General features: G+C 43.3%; 1 protein-coding gene across 1 annotated transcript in view; it reads right to left on the bottom strand.

Moving 5' to 3' along the window:
* MOB3B (MOB kinase activator 3B) overlaps positions 1 to 17,996 on the bottom strand; it is a 102,144-nt gene extending 84,148 nt beyond the window's left edge. Inside the window, exon 1 of the mRNA XM_076362467.1 lies at positions 17,941 to 17,996. The gene's annotated coding sequence lies outside the window, so the exon portion shown is untranslated. The remainder of the gene's footprint in view (positions 1 to 17,940) is intronic.
* Between the last annotated feature and the right edge of the window lie 302 nt (positions 17,997 to 18,298).

Here is an 18,298-nt window from a genome sequence, read left to right as displayed (position 1 = left end):
CACTGTTTCAGCACATCAAAAGTTCCTGTGTTCAGATGCTGTCCAAAACACTGATCTGTCATGCGCTAGCCTACTCAGTTGCTTGTCGTGTGTGCTGACCAATTTCAAAGTAAGCATTGGTGCCAAAAGCCTAGACCACTTACTAACTGCACTGCATTAAAAGGCACATGCACCAATTCACTAATTCCAGAAGCAATCTCCTCCCATACAGTCCAAACAACATCTTATTGAGCAAAGACTGAGAAAGGGCTTAGAAAACCCACCTAGCTCTTTCACAGACAGACTTCTGCAAAATCTGAAGCAGCAAAATGCACAGTACAAATAGTTCTTCACTCTGGAGTCACAATCAACACAGCAAATGAATTGAATGTCACTGGATTCATTGGGGGTCTGAACTATTTCTGATGTAGTGTGAAGTGTGAGAATGCATGGTACCCCAAACACTCCTATGCACATGGCAGACAGGGAACAGATACAGTCATATTTTCATAGAGCAACATGAGCTGTTCCCAACTTGGAATCTGCCCTGCTGCAGGAACCTATGTGATCACACATTCCTGTCAAGGCTTATGAGAGCCTTCAACAACTTTGTTACTTGATAATCCATCAACCACAGAGAGGAGTGTCTCTGTGATAGTTTAACATTTAATCCTTTAGCCAAGATTATTAGCAAGGCAGGCTGTTAGAACTGCTGGTAATGACCATTTTCATGATGTGACCATCTCCCCAGGGGAAACAAAACTAATCTGAGTCATTAACATTTACCGGGGGCTGGGGGGTAGAGGGTGTGGAACCAAGCAGAAGCTGGCATGGTTATTATTCCTGTTGTCAACCCAAGACAATGTCAATACCCTCTGTCCTCACCTTATTTCACATGTGTTCACAAAAAGTCCACTGCAACTACACTTGACAATAATGCTTAATTCCAAAGACATAACATCTGTGTGTTACGAACTTTAAAAGGGAAAATATGTAATTATATTTCTACTACACTTCTCAACTGATTTCTTAGAAACAAGACACTATGCAGTCCAACTGCCTGTCTTGCTTCCCACAATAACTTTCTGAACCATCATCCAGCTTCAATGATGTTTGAGAGAGCAGTTCAAACCTCAAAATAAATACTCTCCTGCAGAGTTCACGAAATTAGCAGCTGGACAGGGATGAAAACAAGCCTACTAATGTCACTAAGGAAAAACCTAATCACTCAGCACTGTAACTAATTTTCAACTCCACATGTATGTTCTCTGTCTTACCTTCTGAAGATAGAACACGAGGAGAAGGAGTTGGAGAATCGAGTGAAAGGTCAGAAACCAGGCTTCACTAGCTCATGAAATAAAATTTTAAAAATTATAAACACACCCAGCACATATAGTTAAGTCTTCACCTCACCATGCCTGGGCAATTCTGCATCACTACTCAGTTAGCAGTCTTCCTACAGTCATGCCGCATTGTTCAAGACATCTCTTACAAGCAAACTGCCATGCTGAAATAAAAAGGATTTGTCAGCAACACAAAGAAGTTTTCATTACATCAGAACAGTAGTTGCCCTCCACCTCATGTAAATGACGAGAAATACTCTGTTATTTGTTATTATGAGGATGATACAGGATAGCCTATAGAATCACTGTATGCATATATTGTAAAGTGGAATAATATTAATGCACATTTGTAGCCTCTAACACTCATACAGGCTAACATACAACACAGACTGATTTGTATCTGGCATCAACTCTGTAAGAGAGAGGTCTGTAGCACACATAGAGCAGTCAGAAATCTCAGGTTAAATTGGTAAGGTTCTTAGCTTTTTATTCGTTTGGTTTTAAATGGTTTTGCTCTGTTCTACATTCTGCAGACAGTCTCAGGACCAAGTACTAGAAATGAGAAGTTGAGACACTTTGCAATATAGCTAATTCTTCCCTCTCCTGCAAAATGGGACTTGTGGATGTCACGATGAGACAACGATGAGACAAGATCGCATGACTACTTCAGGTTGCCTTCTACACAGCACAGGCTCCTAAACTCAGAATACCAGGTTTCCAGCCTCTTAGTGTCACGTCTCCTTTTAAAAAGGTCTGAAGGCAAAGAGACCTCATCCAAATTGCCAGCATCACTCCAAAAGCTAAGAATTTTTTTTTTTTTCCCCCTCAGAGGCCTTACCATGGGAAATCAGCAAGATCAGATCATCCAAGCCTAAACATATCATCTCAGGTGATCTGAAGGCTGCCTGCTGATGAAAGCAGGTCCTGCTCCCGTGCTAATAGCCATGTTCTTCTGGTCATTCCTATGTGCCAGCACCGGCTTTTTTTTTTTTAACTGATTAGCCAGTTCAAAATAGAAAAGCAGGCAAAAAATTGTCCTTCCTCCTACCGCCTCTCTCAGAGAAAGGGAAGGAGATTGGCTTTTCAGTCACACTAGTTTCCCAAGCTGAAACAGTCCTAAGGCCAAACAGGAGAGAAACAGGACCAACTCTTTGGGCAGGAGCTAACTATTAGACCAATTTGGCTGTGCGTGGTAAAACTTCACCCTAAGCTCGACATCATCTGCGCCCTATTAGAGGCTTGCTCCCAAGAGTAATTTGGCTGACAAAGATCTCTGAAAACACATGCAGCATGAAACATTCCTCTGCAGTTGGAGGTAAACAAGTTGGCTGGGTGGAGCTTTCCCTATCATGTTTATTGGATTCTGGATTCAGGCCTAAGGGTTTTTCACATCTGAGAGAAGAAATATAGTGATGTCTGCACACTTCCCAGAAAGAAAGAAATGATGCTCAGCAGGAAAACTAAGTGAGTCTCTCTCCTGGAATCTAGCCTGGCATTTTGGTTTCTTATTTTACCACACAAACACACAATTTTAACAAGACAAGCACTGGCCAGTACAAGTGAGAAAGCATTAGGAACCTTATATCTCCTATCACTGTGGAGATGCTTTCATGACTGCTATTTTAGTGGCTGCCAAGATGATCCTTTTACAGATGGATGAACAATAATGCTAGTCTAACTGTTTATTACAATTGATTGCAAGCAGATGAGAACACTAGAGTCACGAAAATCTAACACAAAGGGTCTGACAGTGCAGCCAGATGGAAATTCACTCGGAAAGCCAAACAGCCTTTGCAGGGTATTCCACCTCTGTTTTTCTCGTAGGCTATGACCTCTACATTTTCCCCATGGCAGATATTCCAATAAAGAACAATCTTTTCTTCTTATCCCTGCAAGTGTTCCTTCACTTGTACAGCCCTCAGTAACATGAATGAGGTGAGATGAGTACTTTATAAGCACTTAGATGAGACTGTGGATTTCCTGCTGGAATTGCTGGTCCCTGGCTGAGAGAAAATAACCATAATTTGTTAGGGCGGGCAGAATCTAGCAGCCCAACAGAGGCAAGGCTGCCACAGCTCCATGCCCCCAGGGCCAACCAGTAGTGAGGTTGAGCATGCATTCCCAGTAGGCACACACACGCAAACACGTGTACAGCACATATATATACACATACACATGACCAGATCAACACAGGCAGACACACACAGCAGTCACATGAATACCAGCTTCTTCCTGTTCCTCTCTCTTGCTAAGGAGGATGGAGGTGGGGATATATATGTATACACGTATGTACAAAGTGAATCCCTCCAGCAGCTCAGCTCAGACACATCATCTGCCCTGTAGCTGCCTCTGGATCCTGGCACCTGGACTTAATTGGCCACCAAGTCTTCAGCCCCGCTCCACTTGCTGGTATGGACCCTCTCGCACACATGTGCGCACACACATACAGAGCCCCACAGCAGATGACAGCCTCCCCTGGTCCCTCCAATAGCCAGCCCCCCCTGCGGTGTCACCCTCAGAGACAGACAGACCACACTACCACTCACTTGATAGACCGTGTGAGTGCTAGAGACTATCAAGCTAGACTGTCGCATACCCTCACTTGCTGCAGTCACTGGCACCAAGGAGACACAGATCTCTGACCCCTGGTCCCAGTCCAGCTGCTGGCACTTATGTCCACTCATTCAGTCTCTCCAGTTGCTGGTACCAATGACATATGGTCCCTCCAACCTGTGGTCTGACTCTAGGTGCTGGCACTTAGACCACATACTCACACACACCTACAGAATATAGTCCCTCACCCAGGAAAATACTTAGAAATTGAGTTTATTAAGAAGAGAGGACATACTGCTGTTCAGGCACAGGGCACAACCAGAGAAATGTATTGACCAGCTTCTTTTACACATGTCCAGTCCTTTTTATTCCTTCATCCCTCTGGTTTCACATCCTTGTTCCTTCCCAAAACACACCCAGATCCATCCCTTTTCCCTACCTTTGGTTCCTCCCCTAAACATGCCATAATAGGTCTTGTGTAATCCTGAAATGCTCTTCCTCTGCATCCCATAATGTGTCCCCTACCTCTAGGCAGCAACCCCCAGGAAGTCTGAAAGGCGCTCCAGCATTGACTCATCTTGATGGGTTTCTCTCCATGGCCAGGCCATGGGGGTGATGGTCCCCCAAGACAATCCTGGAAGGGGCCCTTCCTCTGAGTCCTTGATTTGGGTTCCTGCCTGCCACTGTGCTCCTGTGCTCCTCTGGGTTTGTAGAGATGGGCTTTTGTTGGGCTGATGGCTCCTGTGATGGGGCTGGGAGCAGCCAGGGCAAGTGTTATTCAGGCTCCTCCACCTGCCAATGTCTCTCTGTGCTACATTGTGGGGTGCAGGCAAGTTTTTATTATATAAACTAACAGAGCTTAACACCATTACTTCTTAAGCCAGCAAACAGGGCAATATTGAGTGAAACAAAGACAATCCAGAAACTAAAGTAGCCTCTCTCTCAGAAATCAGGGTCATCCAGATTCAAAACCGATTTGCATTTATCAGGCCTCAGCCTTTTTTTTTTTTTTTTTTTTTCTTTTCTTCAGCATTTCTTCTTACAATGCTTCCACTAGACAAACCTGACACAGAGCCTGGGTAAAGCTGTATAACGCTCCCAAGGCATGTAGTAACTAGATATATCTACCTTGTAAAGATGCAGTTAAAATACAGGAAAACTAAAAGACACCTTGAACCTAGGCATCACCTAGGTGATTCATATCTGGCATCTCAGTTCCATTCAGTTGACTCCTAGTCCTTTGTACTAGACCTGTTGCTGCAGCTTTAACCTCTGAATTTTGTTTTCAGCTCCCACCTGAGCCACAAAATTTTCATGTCCTCAGCTGCTTTGGCACAAAATGGGATCCACAGTCCACGAAAAGTTCTTTAGCCTTCACTGAAGCATGACAGCCTATGTGAGTACAATAACAGGACATTTTGATGCTCACACTTCTTACAGACATACAAAATCTGCAATGGAGTGATTTTTAAAATTATTATTATTAAAAAAACCCACAACAAATCACAACAAACATATTCTATCTCACTAGAGAAAAAGTGGTTCTTCCAGCAATTCTGGATCCCTTGACCAAACTCCAGAGAGCTGTTTAAGAGGAAAGAATGTAATGCAAAGCTTAGAACCTGAAGCACCAAAACGAAAGCATAGATTCATAGCTCCTGATTTGCTTGTTCAAGCCATTCTTCTCATTCCCACAGGGAAAATATTTCCATGTTTGCAGGAACAGCCAGCAATGGGTTAAGAAAGGGTCAGTACGAGGAGATTGGTCTCAGGGTGGATGGTTTGCACTACAAGGTAGAATGTGTGTATCTCTTCTTCCTCCCTGTGTTTTCAGGGAAGGAGAGTTTTAATTTAGAATATGGTAATCTTCATGCGGATAAAACAGATGTCTTCAAAGTAAGAGTTATACGCAGTATTGTGTAGACAACTCAGCTTCCTTGGGAAGCAATCGTCCTTACTTGTCCCTGGATAAGCAGCATAAAGCCAACAGGTGTCTGATCCCTAATCATGGCCAAAAGGTTTTTCCACAATGAATATATTCTCTCCTTCACCATCTACAATCAGCTCATCTAGAAGCAACTGTGAACGTGTTTTCCCTTGTTGCCTTTTTTTTTTTTTGAGAAAAGAAAATTTCTTCAGTTTCTCCAATAACAGCTAAAAGACTCTTCATTATTGCTTAAACTCCCTTGAAATTTTAGTATTTTTTCACAACATCCAGATAGCTCACGGATGACCTATGAAATCACAATGGAAGGAAAACAAGGGATGACTGGGGATGCGACTCTGCTCTCCAGTGTGTAAGCAGAATCAAACTTTTAACAGTGAATCAGATCCAGCTTTGCCATACAACACTAAGCTGTTTTTCGTGTTGCTTTAGTAGATGAAAGGACTGGTCCTCACCTGATTTAAATCTATGTTGTTTTGTTTAATGGAACAGAGCTATCCATATGTACACGAAATTGAAATTTTGTCCTGAGATTTTTACTGCAAAGAGTGAGAGCCAAATTAAAGGTGAGACGAATTAGCATTTAATTCTGAACTGAACTTTCAAAACTGTGGCCAGACATTAAAGCTGTGTTCCCAATGGTAAAGCTTTTGGTTCAGACTCTGGTCTCTCTGGCATTCTTAATGCGATTACTCTAGCTGTAACCTAGACATGGATCTGATGTGATTTGTTCTCATATGATGCCTTGAATGAACCCATTTCAGCTCAGCATACATAACTAATCTCTCACCATACGCTTCCAGCCGTGCATCAAGATCTGATTCAGCCCGCTACTTATTTTTGTTCTGCTCAGTCAAGTCTATTAAAGCCAGAATTTTCTGACACTATAACCTCCTCAGTTCAAAAAGAAATTCTCTACTGCCTTTTTTAACATTAACTTTGTGTGAACGTAAAAAAAGTCAGAGAAACATTTGCTGCTGCTTTAGACTGTGTGTAATGACTAGTAAATGCATCCTGTGTCCTGTGATCTTTTGTAATAGATCTAATTTCAGGAGAACCCATAGTTATCCCTCTAGTACTAGCTTCAGTAACCTTTTACTACACTAAACGTCAATTAGATATTCTGAAGTTCCTAACACTGCATGTTAACACTACATGCTAGTCACAGTTTAGCTTAAATCATATTGATACATGCACAGACTCCAACTAAGCAACGCCTCCAACTAAGTTTAGATCCCTTACACGCTAGAAGTCACACACATTTTAAAGGTGCTAAGGAATACAAACAGACACAGCAAACAAAAAGCAAGCGAAATGTAATAATCCTGTCTTTAAAAAAACTAAGAACTGAAAAAGAGAGTAGTTCAATGTCTTACCAAAAGATATTTGTTGCAAATCCACGTGTCGTATCTACTATAGCCTTCTTGATTCTCTGTCCAGTCTTTCAAACACAAAACCATCCTCCCCACAATTTCATTCATAAATTAACTTCTCTGAAGATCTCTGGGTGTAGATAATTTAGACAATACCACAATATTACTACAGCATTAGTATCAGCAGTAGCAAAACAAGAATAACCACCACAGGAGCATTAATGTATTAGTAGGGTCCTACTGTATAACTGCTGAAGTCATCCTGTGGCTTGCTAAAGAAAACTGCTTATCCATAGCAATCTTTCAGTCTGTCACATCATAACAGGTCCTTCCAAGCATCAACTGGAGGTCTGGGGTTTTTTTAACAAAATACTTTCTAATCTAAAGAGCATCCATGAGTTCCTTCGCTGCTTACATCAAACATTCCTGAGCTTCAACATTTCCCATATTCTTTTTCAAATATCCCTGTAATTATGCAGGCTGAATTACATAAGGGCATGTCCCCCGGCTTTCTAAACTCTGTACACTTCAGTGACCAAACCACTTCGGTTCACATATAGATTTAGCAATCTTTAGAGAGTCCCACAAGAGAAGCAAATCTGCCTGCTAAATGCCTTGTAATTTTTGCTAATCTTAATATTCAACCCAGTCTTCCTTTTCAATCACCAGTGAGTTCTCTTATTGTGATTACAGGAACCAGTTAAAAGGGCTAGTACCGCAGTAGAGGAAGACAGCAGTACCTAGAAACATGGTACTTTGCTAGTGCATATTCAGGAACCAACCAAGCACTTTCATTTCAAGCCACAGTGCTTATGTAGCACTATGTCAGAACTGTCATCACAAAAGGCTGAGACTGTTTTGGGCACTTACAATTAACATGCTGGTGACTACCTGCAGTCCCACTACAAGATGGCCCAAAGACTTGATATTCAGAAATACACTGGCCAGACACTGGGAGACACGTTCCAGCATTACACTTGGCTGGGGTTGTCCTGAAGATAGGACATTTTGCTACCAACAGAAGTAAATTCAGTCTCCTTGAGAGCTTGTCTTCACAGGAGGAGGCTTCAGAACAGAACTTTTCTTACTCTGAAATGTAAAGAATTCCTCCTCTTTAAATAAAAGCATGCCTTCCTTTATGGCTCAAAAAATTTAGGCTGATTCATCAAGTGATTAAGCAGAAGAAAGCTTCTCTGAGCAGTGAACTATCAGAGATTTTGTAGAAAAACACATCTGTCTTAAGAGTTGTATATACTTCTTATTTTGCCAACATAGTGATAGCAACATATGCCTCTAGCAACTGAATGCTTGTGTCAACAACAGGGTTATTTTGCTAATAAAATTTAAGCCACTCCCCAAACAAAACAATTTGTCCTACCATAAAAGACATTTGATTTTAAATCAATAAAATTGCATTTTGCTTAGAGTGCATTTCTGTTAGCTGGAGATGTGATTCCTTTTCACAGTCTTTGCCAACTTAAGCATAAAAATAAAATTTCTCAGCATAAAGCAAGACTGCCTGTTCTAGTAAGAGTATGAGATGAAATGCCAGATTCTAACCTGCTAATCTGTCCATGTCCTCTGACTGACCAGATTGACTCACTCACTCTTTTTTCAATTAAATACAGTCAGAGCAGAAATAAGAAAACCTTTGCAACTCTTTGAAACTGAAATCAACAGTAAACACTGGCAGGATCACAGCTGATAAAACCACAATTCCTACAAAATGAGCAATACCCAGCATGTCATACAGAGGAAATAAATTCAGAGACATGAAAAAGAAGCAAGTGAGCACAGACTAGACAACCAAGAAACTGCAAGCTTACGGATCTGCAAAAAGGCAAGGAAAATAGTGCTGACTACTTCACTAGCATGCCCATCTTGCTTCAGAGAAGTTTACTGCGAGTTTGCATTACACTGGCATTGTACGTCAAAATCTCGCATCCAGCTTGCCTTTTCCAAGGAACCAGAATGAACTACCACAATATGAACCTTCTGTGCAAAATGGGTGGCTATTTTTCTCAGCAATGTCCCAGCGAAACAACTGATTTCAGATTCCCCATGGAGATTACCAAGATCACACAGAAGAATGTCACAGTGATCACCTGTAAGTTCCTCCAACAGATCTTCCAACTATTCAGCAAAAATCTTCCTGTTGGTGCTTGGAATACAAGCAACATCGAGAAATTCCAAAATGGAATTCATCATCAAATTGAAGAATTAGAGACATGTTTGTCAGAAGAGCTATCAAAAGCAAGAAACAGCTTTCAAACATGGATCCTAAGAAGCACTACACTCAGCATGAAAAAGTACTTCCAAAGAATCACCAATTTCCTGAAAGATAAGCAATACAGCCACTGTTCCTGGGAAGCAGTCCGAATGGAATTGAGAACATGCTTTATAATTTTTGACAGTCTTATGAAAAACACGTCATAAAGAGGTAACGTCTATTTTTTTATTTTTTGTAAGAATCTGATAATTTTCCCCTTTTTGATAGGTTTTTAATTTCCACATTTTAATCATTTTCAAATTGATAACTGGGGCTGGTTTTCAAAAAGCATTCAGTGCTCTAAGTTAAACACGTAGAGTACTCAAGTGAAGGGGCACTTGGTATCACCGCTTCTGTAGAAGACAAGCTCTTTAAAAAATAAGTGGATATTGCTCTTCTGTATTCTCTCTTTGCAGTATAAAAAAGTTTTGTGGTCTTTCCACAGAATACACCAATTGCTTTATGACTTGAAACTCTTGCATTTGGACACTGCATAGATTTTACTTTTGCATTACTTCACTAATGCAGAAAAAAGTACAAGATGTAGACATGCATAAGGAAGACAGACCTTCCTGGAGTCCTGTATGCTACAAAGATCTTAATTTACAAAACAGATGAGAATTTAACATGACTTGGACCTCTTTAAACTCAAAAATAACGATGGCTAGACCTTCTGAGCTAGAAAAGTCAATTCCCAGCTTTGATCCTTATTTTGCAAGTAGAGTCATCTCTATATCCTATGGGGATATAAAACTCATCTTTCTATACAGCATATTCAATAACTACAGCATATTCAATAACTACAGCATGGATTTTTAGGATATGATGGTTCACAATGCTATATAAAATATGTTATCTGTTCTATCTGCTTTGAGTTCATAAGCAGACAAGATTAATCTGAAAATATTTACTATATGGATACAGATGCAAACAAATTTCTTCCACTCCTTTCCCACTTTTCTTTCCCTCATACAGGCAGAGCCAAGCAGTGCTTCAAGTCATCATCTTCATCAATTTTAACTGCCAGTCAAGAGATCTTTTATATCCTGGGTCTCAGTACTACTCCCTATATATTAGAAGACTGGATGAGTTCTGACATGGATTATTTCCCACCTCAGATTTCTAAGCATATCTGACTCCTAAAATATGTTTATCATAAATAGAACATGTTGAATTGGAATGTAAGAGGAAAAGAGTTAAAATATTACTGTCACTATACAGGACTGGGGAAGAAAAAGGGAATATTCTGAAGAGAAAAATTTCAGTGTGCTGTTACCATTACCTGAGGATAGAATATCAACATTTTGCCTGAGAAGTCTGAGGTCTGGACAGCAACTTTAGTCCCACATCTTTCCTTTATTTAAATGGAATATATATAGCAAAATCCCTTCCCACTTTGGGGGGGGGGGGGGGAGGGGGGGGGGGAGGAAAACTAATTCTGGGTGTAGCGATCTTAATGGAATGCTATTACTATTCCTGATCCCAGAGTGCAACAACAGGATACTTAGAACTACCTTATTTTAGTCATCTAAATTAAGACATTGAGCTAAGGAGATCAGGCCCATCCACTTCACTCTCACGTGCTTCTATTTTACAGAAACAGGGGGAGGAGATAATGGGTTTCAGACTCCTAAATATAAGTCTACTTTCAATCACCAATGTAAGAGCTCAGTTCTTTAACTGGTTGTATAGGGAGCATAAGACCAATATGGCACATAATTAATGTTAACTTCCCAACAACCTCATTAATCAATCTCTGGAATCTCTGTTTTATTGATTTAAGCACTTTGCAACTACATTGACACCATAGGGATGTTTACTGGCAGCAAAATATGTTCAAGCACATTTAATTCTGAATTTTTTTTTTTTTTTTTTTTTTTAATTTGCTTCTTTTAATGTATGGTTACTCTGGGGAATTAATATAGCCCAATTTTGGATATTCAACTTAAGGAAGTTGTTGAACTGAAGCCCATGAACTTGAGGTTTCCCAGGTTTCCCTATGCATAATGCATAACTGTCCTGGTTTCGGCAGGGATAGAGTTAATTTCCTTCTTAGTAGCTGGTACAGTGCTGTGGTTTGGATTTAGGATGAGAACAATGTTGATAACACACCGATGTTTTAGTTGTTGCTAGGTAATGCTTACACTAGTCAAGGACTTTTCAGCTTCCCATGCTCTGCTGACTGGGAGGGCTGCAGGTGCATGGGGGGCTGGGAGGGGGCACAGCCAGGACAGCTGACCCAAACTGGCCAAAGGGATATTCCATACCATATGACGTCATGCTCAGCATATAAAACTGGGGAAAGAAGAAGGAAGGGGGGATGTTTGGAGTGATGGCATTTGTCTTCCCAAGTCACCATTACACGTGATGGAGCCCTGCTGTCCTGGAGATGGCTGAACACCTGCCTGCCGATGGGAAGCAGTGAATGAATTCCTTGTTTTGCTTTGCTTGCATGCGCGGCTTTTGCTTTCCCTATTAAACTGTCTTTAACTCAACCCACAAGTTTTCTCACTTTTACCCTTCTGATTCTCTTCCCCATCCCACTGGGGGGGAGTGAGTGAGCAGCTGGGTGGGGCTTAGTTGCCAGCTGAGGTTAAACCACAACAATAATGCAAGATGATGTCAAGTTGTATCTATGTATCTATATCTATCCTGGACATACTGGATTTCAGTCCCTGAAAGGCCAAGAATCAGCACAGACTTCAGCAGTTATGACTGGACACAACCTTCCACATCCTACTAGATTCCATTAATTTTTCATGGGATCACAGCATATTTTGGCTAGGTAATGACAGCACCATGAGCAAAAGCCATCCCTGGACAGTGTGGAAACATTCGCTTCCTTCATCTGCTCTTCTGGGGAGGTACTTTCATGAATTTAAAGCAGATATGCCTATTAACTCATGCATGCTTTATTGTCAATTGTGACTCACATTTCAAGATGCAGGTGTTTTTTTTTTTTTGAAAGGGGGAAATAGAGAGGTTGTAAAGCCATACACTCATTAAGTGGTAATTTGGGGTATCCAGGTGAGCTTAACTGACTGGTGTCAGCTAAGCATTTATAGGGAACAGTTTAAGAACTGCCTATGCTAGCTTTCTGAAAAAAAATCTTTGCTTTTACAAGTTGAAGTTAATTATATCTTATAGAAGAAAAAAGAAGTTATTGTAGACAATACTATTTTCACATTTCCCATCTGGAATTCAGTGTTAACCCTCAATGAGGATACATACACAACTTTCCATTCTTGTGGAAAGAGTTGCACTGTCTGAGACTGAATATATAGTCTTCTACTATTTGAAGTCAAATAACTTTAAATCTTGACCTTTTCCCTTACAGGAGTATTTAGAAATTAAGTACTGTACTTTTCTATGAAAAATTCTAGACTGCTGTTGTTACATGTAACTTTTACAATTAAACTTTTTGTAACTTCTGTAACTTTTTATGATTACTGTAACTGGAGACCCAAAGCAACAAAAATATGTCTATTTGTTCAAGTTTTTTTTCAATTGTTGGTTTTGACACCACTGCAGAAACACACAACTTCAATATCTACCTTATAAAGCACTCTATTATCATGTCAGTGGGTACTTCCATACAAGAACAAAGGAAAAAAAGAAACTAAAATGAGAAAGTAAAACTGGTATTCTAAGACTCTTAGAATTAGCACAGAGATTCAAAGCCACTTGAAATTTCTTTTAAGAAAAAAATTGATTACATTTCAAGATCCTCTAACTGGAGAGTTTCTTGACTATTTTCCTGGGTAAAAGGAGAAAAAGTGGAAGTCCATATTTTTCAAGGAAGCGCCATCTGAAATGTTCACTGCTAGCATTTGTATCACGTTGTACTGGTCAATGAAATGTTGGATCACTTTGAAATATAGACAGTTGTGAGATAGAAAAGACAGTTCTCCCAAGATTTAGAGCTGGAGTAAGGAATGCATGACCAAAGGATGAGAAATAAAATGGAACTTCATTTCTTACAGCCCTCAGTCACACTTTGGTTTCAGCACACTGAGAGTACTACCCCATCAAGGGCTGGTGTCAAGTCTCCCCAAGCTGTTTTGAATGCCTGTTCAACACTCCCTCCAGTCCTTGATTTAGAGACTGCATTCACCTGTCTGCTAGCATTTGTTTTAAAACTGCAGAGCTGCATAATTATGATAGAAATATTTTCATTTTTTGTACCCCCAATGGCAGTAAGTGTAAAACTGCAAAAACAAAAATCCAAAACCAATACCCACTACAGTGGGAAAAGACTTATTTTTAAGACAGGAGACGTCCTCTGTTACAAAGTACCTGGATATACTGCACATTACTAGCCACAGAATTTGCTAGTCTTTCTGGATTAAAAACCTGCATCTTTTGATAGCATGAGGGTATGTTCAGTCTTCGCACAAAAATATAAAATCCTTTTTTTCTGATTGTATTGGTGTGGTAAGGAAATGCCCTCAGCAGCAAAAGCGGCAGATATTTTAAATTAAATGGGAACACAGATTTCCTAGATCCAACAGATCTTGGAAAGTCTTGACTGATGAGGCCCCTGCTCTTAAAAAATGTGTTCCCATGAAGCTATTTGATTAGTTTAAGTCCCTTTTTATCTTTTTGAGGCAAATGAAACTAAAGTTATGGTTCACAAGACAGGATGACCCCAATTTTGCACCTTCACTTCTGCCCTTCCCCACTTTTCAATCCCACTTTCTTGTCCTGCTCTAACACATGTTGAACCTTTTCCTGAGCTTGCCAGACCAACAGGAAATTATCCAAACAAAACCAAACAAACAAAATCCATACTTTTGTTCCAAGGTAAAGATTTAAAGTAATGCAAGGAAAAACGCTCACTGCATATGAGAACCAGCACAAAAGAGAAAGGAGAGTGTGGCAACAAGACTGCATAACAACCACAGGAGAACAGTAAGCAAAACCTCCTCTTCTGTTGTTGTCTGGTCCAAACTCCTTTAAAAGAGCCTCTCAGTCAGTCTGTGTATGACTGACTATTAGATTTTCAGCCATAGCCGCAGTTCATTTGTAAGCCTTTTTCCTTTAATATATTGATGTGCTAATTACTCATCACCAAAGAAGCTTACTGCAGTAGTAAGCTGGTAATTTCTCTGGAAGTGTACAGTAGTTAGCATTAAAATTCCAGTTATATCTTACTCATTTCAGCTTTCTGTCTCCATCTTACTTGCACAGGCCTAAGTCCCCGGCTCAGAAGAGGCTCACAAGACTCATATCAGTCAAAGATGCTACTGAAACATCTAATCCTGAAATAATATCCTAAAACAGAAAAATGAAAATAACATTGTCTTTCGTCTGTAAACTATTCCATCTGAGATTTTAGCTTACCTGACTCATGATAAAGACTGAATATTAAACAAAGAACAGTACCACGTTTTTCCTGTACCATTTTTAAACAATTGCTATTCCAAATGACTCTGTGATCCATGTTCCCAGGGCACTTGGCCCTCTCTGCTTTTTAGTTTCTGTTCCAGAACACAAGTACCTTCCTCAGGGATCTCAGATGATGCTGAGTACTTTGCTGGCAGTTGATACAGAAACATTTATCATGAGAGAAATATCAGCAAAGGAGCTGAAGTGATTTGGTCCAGTCCCAAGTTTCACATCACTCACTAATGTGCTCTAAGCAGCACCAGCTACTACACCAACACTGTGGCAAACAGCATTAAATCATCATTCCAAGCTACTTGATGCCAAACAACATCACGCTATTCTGCATCCATCTCCTTTTGCTCTTTAGCACTTTCTGGAACCCAGTATTGCTTGTCTGTGCCCTGTCTACCTTGTGTTCCTCTTCTTTCTACCCTACCCCCCCTCTTCGAGATGTGCATACTCTCTGTTACAAAAGGACAGTTTCCTCCTTTTTTTTTGTGCCAGGAATGCTCTTTTCTCTGCCCCACAGAGTGGGGAAGCAAAACTGTCACAAATGTTGGTCCAGTCAGAAGAGTCTGCAAGTCTTTGAATAACATGCTTTGCTATGGTGGAAAAGGGGGAAACAGGCTCTCCATTGACCTATTGCAGACCATCTGGCCCATAAACTCTCCAGTCTGAGAAGAATGTCTGTAAGATTTTCTCATGAGTATCCCTCATTATATACAAGTTATATATGTGTGTAAAAATACAATTAAATGGCTTGGAGAATAGAAACAATCCTGTTGCCTATATAAGAAATCACTGCAATCTAAGCAGGGGTGGGAAGGATCCTCAACCACCCTTTATCCATCTGATAATCATACAGGTAACCTGTTCTTGCTCTAACTTGGTTTAGGACACACCCCTGCATCAATCAGAACATTTTGTTTATGAGAGCTGCCCACAACCATCCCCAGAACAGGTTGATCTGACCATCAAGTGGGAGCAAGAAGGCCTCTACATCTTCAAATGCCAGCTGGCAGCAGTCTTGCCAGAAGAAAGACAGATGATCTGCAGGATCAATCAGCTGCAAAGCAGGACTCTCCAGGAGCCCCTGCCACCCAGGACCGCTCTGTGCTTGCACTGCAGCTGTCCTCTTTTAAGCCAACAGTGGGTACCTCTAGGGTTTGCTGGTCTTTGCACCGGCAATTACTCATTTCTCCATAACAAGCCCTGGGTCAGCCTCTGAGAGACCAGCTGTCAGGTCGTCACATCATGATGCTGCAAAGACTTGCAGAGATTTCAAATCCTGTGTTCCACTAGTGAACAAGGAGTTTAACACAAACCATTTTTCATTGAGCAACCTTGCAAACTAGAAGCAAAATCCGGCACCCTGAGCCTGTCTCTCCACAACTAAAAGACCTGGCAGATCAGCTGCATGGCAGGTTTCTTGAGACACTACATTCATCCCCAACATTAAAAGAACTGCAGCAAAATTGCTGTTTTTAATGGGCTGTACCTCAGCATTTGCCATGCCAGAAGACAAACTCCCAGCCTGTGGTGCTGAGGCTCCCATCCCTTTGCTCAACATGGGTACAACGGGACCAGCAGGCAGGGCTCTGGATCTCACCTCCCCGTGTCAGAGTACGGTGCAAAAAGGCAGCAGGACGAGTGGGCTGGGAGGGGGACACCATGCTGGGTTTAAATAAATAGGGTGGAGCGGGAAAGACAATTCAAACCCAAGTCTGACGACTACTTGCCTCCTCCTTTCTCTCTTTAATCCGCGTGCACCCTCGCCCGCCCGATGCCTGACACGACGGGTGGCAGGAGCCCCCCCGCCCTGCCCGGGTGTGGCTTGATCCCGCCAGCTTCCAGGCGCCCACCGTGCGGCAACAGGTCTGCAGAGCCAGCAGCTCCCTGAGCAAGACCGAGCAAACCCCTGGAGCTCTGGCGGAAAGCACGCAGCCACCTACCTTTTGGAGACAGGGTGGGGAGGGGGAAAAAGAGGGGAGGAAAAAATAGAAAAAGAAAAGCCCTTAGGAAAATGCACCTTTCCACGGGCTCCGGGCCAGTCGGCTGCTGTACCTACACAGTGCCAGTGACCGGGGAGCCAAGCGCCCCTCATAGGGACCGTCCCGCCCTCTCACACGGCGCCCACCTGCCGTTTCGGTAGGGACAGAGGGCGGGTTTCACCGCCCCCCCCCCCCCCGAAAGAGGAGGCCCCGGGCCGGCGGGGAACTACGGCCGCGGGGGAGCGGGAGATCCTCCCCAGCGGGGGCGGACACCGGCCGGGCCCCCGCGTTTGGCAGGTGTGGCCTGCCCCCCCCGCCCCCCGCGGGGTTGGGAGGAGCTGGGGTGGAGGGGGGGCACCTCCATTTGGGCTGAGCGCGATGGGGAACGGGCGCGCGGCTGGAGCGCTGGGAGCGCGTCCCAATCGGCGACCCGCTCACAACGGGAAGTTTGTGGGGCGGCGGGACCGACCTCTCCCCTCACAAGGACCGAGCCATCCCCTCGCACAGACCGCCCTCTCTCCTCACATGCACCGACCCAACCCGCCGCCCCCGCAGCCGCCCCCGCCTTACCTCCGCCTCTCCGGGCGCCGCCGGCCGCCCAGGTGCCTTCCTCGCAGGACAGCCAGGGAAAAGACGCGACAGCCCGGCGTGGCTCCCCCGCGTACCACGAGCCCCGGCAGCGCCTCGCCGCTGCCAACGGCCCGGCCCGCCCCCCCCCTCCCGCCGGCCCCGGGCTCCCGCCGCGCGGCCCCAGACGCTCGCCGCGGCCCTCGGCGGAGGCCGCCCCCTGGCGGGCGCGGAGCGGCCGTCGGCGGTAGCGGCCGAAATGGCGGCGCTGCCGTCCCGCCTGCCGGCTAGCTCCGCCGCGGCGGAGGCACCGGTGCCCGCTCTCAGGGGAACACCTCTTCGGGCTCTGAGCGGGGGCGCGGCCCCGGCGGCGGCTCCCCTCAGCTCCCAGGGCGCCCCGAGACCTCCCAGCGCACGCCGCAGCAGCCCCCTCCCCTGCGGCCCCCATCTGAGGGGCAGCCCCCTTCCCCACGGCTACCGGGAAGAGGCCTAATCCTGCACCGTACTTAGCAGAACTTAGGGGAAAACTTACCACAGTTCAGGCAACGAATGCAGAACTTTGGGCTGTAATAGGGCCTGTGACAAGCAGCAGGAAAATCTCAACCCTCACGACCTTCTTTTACAGGGCTCCTCGGAGACACTGTGCTCTGGAGGAGTTTGCCCTCCACAAAAGGTATCGCGTTACCACATCAGCATAGACTAAAGACCACGGTCCCTTCCCTCAGGGTAGGAGGATAAGATAAATAATCGTATTAGTGTTGCTCTTTTATCAGCTAAAGGGGTTTTTGGTTTATCTAATCCTTGGCGTTTATGGGAGTAGGCTGATACACAACCGTTTGTATAGCTAAATCCACCTTTGCAGTTACAGTGATTTCATTGTCTCAGTAGGC

Source organism: Aptenodytes patagonicus, chromosome Z (genome assembly GCF_965638725.1).
Source record: "Aptenodytes patagonicus chromosome Z, bAptPat1.pri.cur, whole genome shotgun sequence".
NCBI lineage: Eukaryota > Metazoa > Chordata > Aves > Sphenisciformes > Spheniscidae > Aptenodytes > Aptenodytes patagonicus.
The sequence above is the reverse complement of the archived record's forward strand: the minus strand, read 5'-3'. Positions and strand labels throughout refer to the sequence as shown.